Source organism: Ornithorhynchus anatinus, chromosome X1 (genome assembly GCF_004115215.2).
Source record: "Ornithorhynchus anatinus isolate Pmale09 chromosome X1, mOrnAna1.pri.v4, whole genome shotgun sequence".
NCBI classification, from domain to species: Eukaryota; Metazoa; Chordata; class Mammalia; order Monotremata; family Ornithorhynchidae; genus Ornithorhynchus; species Ornithorhynchus anatinus.
Genome location: NC_041749.1, coordinates 31,234,311 through 31,239,296, shown reverse-complemented (window position 1 = coordinate 31,239,296; position 4,986 = coordinate 31,234,311). Strand labels below are relative to the sequence as shown.

Here is a 4,986-nt window from a genome sequence, read left to right as displayed (position 1 = left end):
ATAATAATAATACAAAGTCATCCTTGGCATGGAGTGGAACAGAGGAACAGCAGGGTAGAAGAAGTTCAGTGAAATAGCCATAAGTGATGGGCAGAATTCTCTGATTGGAACTGATAGTTGCTGGAAGAGGCAGGAAATTGGCCCATCAGAGGAAGGATCGTGGCAGCTACAGTTTCACTTGCCTTGTGCTACTTATCTTTTGATACTGCTTGGCTCCCCATTGCCACTAGCTGATTTCCCTGCCTCTGCAACTCCTACAGGCTCTGCAGCTAGAATTATGGTTAGCTGGTGGTGATGGCCAAGATGGAGGCAACAGTGGCTTGATTTGTCTTATGCTGTGGAGTCATCTCCAACCCATAGGGATTCCATGGCTATGCTTCTCCCAGAACACCCCACTCTCTATCTGCAGTCATTCTGGTAGTGTATCCACAGAGTTTTCTTGGTAAAAATATGAAAGCGGTTTTCCATTGCCTTCTTCCATGCAGTAAACTTGAGTCTCCACCCTCAACTCTCTCCCATGCCACTGCTGCCAGCCAAGCCCAGGTGAGTTTTGACCTGTAGCAGATTGCCTTCCACTCGCTAGACACTGCCCAAGCTAGGAATGGAATGAGTATGCCTCTGCTTGGTTTTCCCTCCCATGGCCAAGACAGGTAGAGTACCTGGAAACTCTCCAGGTGCAATCCTGAGGGGGCATAACTGTGGCTATCCCCTCTTTTATTTCTCATACATTTTTCAGTCACCCTGAAGCTCTGCTCTGCTCTATGATGAGGGTATCTGAGTGGGCAAAAGTGAGCAAGCACATCAGTGTGTGTGTGTGTGTGTGTGTGTGTGTGTGTGTGTCCAGGATTTAGACTGGTTCTTTCCTGTGAGAAATGGGGCTGAGCTAAGGATGGAAAAGAAAGAGGGAAAGGTTATTGTGTTTGGGCTCCTCTTCATCACATCAGGGTTATTTCTGCTGTAGGCAGGCGTGTTCTGGAGGGGTAAGTACTTTGAGAAGGTCCCTAATGACCTAGAGACTATTTGTGACTGGCTGAAAACTCAAATGGCAACCCTTTTCATTTTGTGTATGAAAGTACACATTCACACAAACACACATATACACACAGAGAGTATAGAAGCTCCTATAAAGCAGGAACCATTACCGTTGTTGGGTAGGGATTGTCTCTATTTATTGCCAAATTGTACTTTCCAAGTGCTTAGTACAGTGCTCTGCACACAGTAAATGCTCAATAAATATGATTGAATGAATTAGCCCCTAATTACATCTCTGAAAATTACATGTTAATACATTGTTGGTTATGGATGTCTTTATAAAGTTCTGACTTTTTGTTTGCCTCTGTCACTTATTCTTTATGTTCTTCTTATGTTTGGAATCCCCTTGTTTGGAAGTTTTCTAATCCCTTCTTAGCCCACAAGCTTCTAGTAAAGTGCTCGGCCCAGAGCGAGTTCTCAATACCCACCATTGCCTGCCTGACCATGCTGGTCAAGCCAGCTTTATAAAGTGCCTGCACAGCACACCAGGAATGGAGGAATAACTAACAAATGTTCTGAGTGCTAATGTTCATGAAGATGAACATCTAGATTCCTTACTAGATCCCTCTCGTTCCTGAGCCTTTACCACCAAAAATATCATCATCATCATCGCCATCATGAACGGTACAGAGCAGCATCATTTTGGAACCTGAAACCCCAAGAAGCTTTTGTGTGTAAGAGATGAATGAGTCACTCCACCAACTTGAAACAACACCAAAAAAAGAGTGGAGAAATGAATGCAGGAAAAGACAGATCTCACCCCCTATCTTCAGTCTCCCTAACTCATCACTGCCTACGCCAGTCCTTTATGTTGTATTTTACCAAGCTCCAGGCTTCTTGACAATACACTGTCTGAGACAGATGCCACCTTTTGAAGCTTGCTAGTGATTCTTTCCATGTGATTTTCATTAAAATATAATCTATCATCATCTCTTGCAACCCAGAAAGGAAATTGTATTTCCAGGTGTCACGGAGGTATTCATTTCTTAAGGAGGCTTAAGGGTAGTGGCAGTTGAGGCATCTGGGATGGGAGGGGGGAGGTTGGAACCTGCAAGTCTGGGGAGTCAGTGGTGGTGGTAATGGTAGTGAAGGTGGGAGAGGAGGAGGAGGAGAAAGAGGAAGAGAAGAGGGTAGGGAACAGTGAAAAACCAAAGCAAAAAAAGGAATAATTTTGAATAACGAAATTCCTGAAATATGACTTCGCTTCCCCAGGTTTTCCACAGAAGCTCCACCCCCACCTTCCCTTTTAAGAGTTTAGAATGGAAAAGCCAAATAAAATTGATAACCAGCCCATGGAGGGTGATTCCGGCAAAGTAAGTACCTGACAAGGGGCAAGGCTGATTTACCGGTTCCTACTCTTTGGGATTTTATTACTATTACTGTTATTCTTGTGGAGGTAACTCATTATGGCACCATTATTCCCTGAAGCAGAGAAGAGCACAAATCCAGGGTTTATCTGCAGTGAGGCTGTAGGGAGGCTGGAATAGAGAGCAGTCAGCAGCAGCAGATACCCAAGTGTCAGACCAATGAAGACATTTGCCCCAAACAAGTGGGGAAGGATCTTGCTGATCCCTGAACAGGCCTCCCTGCTATCAGCAGAGAGACTCAAAGGCAGAGATGTTGTTTGGTAGGAAGGGGAGGAGGGAGAAAAAGAGAGAGACAAGAAAAAACAAAGTGGCAGAAACAAGGGTGCCTGGAGTGCTGAATTGGAACCAGTGGCAACACAATTCTTCTCCTCCTGTGGTCACACAGAATCCTCTTAGGGTGTTTCAGTTGATTAGCTGTGTGCAATGGACAGATCCACTGGGAGAACACGTTTTTCAAACCAAAGATCTACCCCCACACTATTCACACTCAGCTCTTCTGTTGTGAATCTAAGGAGATGCCCCATTGACTTGATGATTTCTCAATCTATCAATTATATTTACTGAACACTTAATAATAATAATAACAATAGTTGCAGTATTTGTTAAGTGCTTACTATGTGCCAGGCACTGTACTAAGCACTGGGGTGGAGTCAAGAATATTGGGTTGGACACAGCCCATCTCCCACATGGGGCCCAAAGTCTTAATCCCCTTCTTAAGTGAGATAACTGAGGCAAAGATAAGGTAAGTGACTTGCCCAAGGCCACACAGCAGACAAGTGGTGGAGCTGGGTTTAGAATCCATGACTTTCTGACTCCCAGGTCTGTATTCTATGCACTACTCCATGCAGTTTCCTACACTTACTGTGCACACAATGTCTGAGAGCACTGTACCAGGTGCTTGGGAGAATACAATTTAGCAAAATTGGTAGACATGTCCCCTGCCCACAGTGAGCTTACAATCTGGAGGATGGGGGAGATGGGGAACACAGTAATAAAAATAAATAAATTCCAGATATTTACATAAATGCTCTGGGGCTGAGGGAGGAGTGAGCAAACCCAAGGACAAGAATGATGCAGAAGGGAATGGGAGAAAAGGAAATGAGGGTTTAGTCAGGGAAGGCCTCTAGGAGGAGATGTGCTTTTACTAAGGCTTTGAGGGTGGGGAAGAGTGATCGTCTGTCGGATACAAAGAGAGATGTTGATACAGACCAGAGGCAGGACGTAGGTGAGGGATTGGCTGTGAGATAGATGAGATCAAGGTTGGCATTAGAGAAGCAAAATGTGCAAGGTGTGTTGTACTAGGAAATCAGGAATTTGGGGTCGGAGGAGGCAAGGTGATTGAGTGCTTTGAAGCCTATGGTAAGGAGTTTCTGTTTGATGCAGAGGTGGATGGGTGGGCAACCACTGGAGGTTCTTGAGGAGTGGGGGAACATAGATTAAATGGTTTGGTAGAATATTGATCTGGGCAGCAGAGAGAAGTATGGACTGGAGTGGAGAAAGACAGGAGGCAGGGAGGTCAGCAAAGAGGTTGATGCAACAATCAAAGCAGGATACGATTAAGTACTTGGATTAACATGGTAGCAGTTTGGATGGAGAGGAAAAGGTGGATTTTGGAAATGCTGTGAAGGTCAAACTGACAGAATTTGGTGACACAATGAATGGATTGAATGAGAGAGATGAAACAAGGCTACACCAAGGTTAAGAGCCTTTGAGTCAGGGAGGATGGTGGTGCTGTGTGCAGTGACAGGAAAGTCATGGAAAGGACAGGGTTTGGATGGGAAGATAAGGAGTTCTGTTGTCGACATGTTAAGAACAGTGAATACCACTGGTGATGATATTACTGAGGAAAAAAATGGCAGGATTTGGTGATGCGGGGGAGGAAGGAATTGAGGAGGCAAAAATGTATTTAGGTTAAAAGGGTATGGTCAGGGAGGGAGAATATTGGGAAAATTAGGTGAGCATTTAGGAGGGAAGTAGAGGAATTGAGTTTGAGGTATCTTCAATTTGAGGCAGAGGTGAGATCTCCAAATGGAAACAGGTCATGTCCCTTTCTTTTACAAGTGCCTGGGGAGACCAAAGATATACCTATTGTAGAATTGACAGAGAAAGCTCAATTTAGGAACAAAATGGGTTTTGGCTCAATGGACAATAAACTGAGCTATGTAGCTAGAACTGTCTCCTGCTGCTCAGGCTACAATTGTTTGGATGGTCTTACTCCAGAGCCCATGCTCAAAACAAGTGTCATCATAAAATTGGCTCCATTTTCAGCCACAGCCTGGATTGCCACCTCCAAACACTTGAAAGCTGCTCACATATGGTTTGGGGATCAAATTGGACATCCTGCTTGATATTTGCTTCTGATTGCAGGCAGCCATGTCCTTTTTCAGGGTGATCTCTGGCCATTTTTGTTCTCATTGACTATTCCAGCCCCAGGAGGAAAGAGCCGAGCTTTTCAGCCACTGTCTTACACATAGATCTCCTGGGATGTGGGGACTGGTGTTCTTGGAGTACTTTGTATCAAGGAAAACTCACTGTGTCTAACACACATGGAGATGCACAACAGGTTCTTCCAACAGCACTGTATCCA

At 44.7% G+C, this 4,986-nt stretch overlaps 1 non-coding gene across 1 annotated transcript; it reads right to left on the bottom strand.

The window, feature by feature from the left end:
- Positions 1 to 553: 553 nt before the first annotated feature.
- LOC114806677 lies at positions 554 to 692 on the bottom strand. The gene has a single exon (XR_003754739.1). It is a non-coding gene; the product is annotated as a small nucleolar RNA SNORA7 (small nucleolar RNA).
- Positions 693 to 4,986: the final 4,294 nt, after the last annotated feature.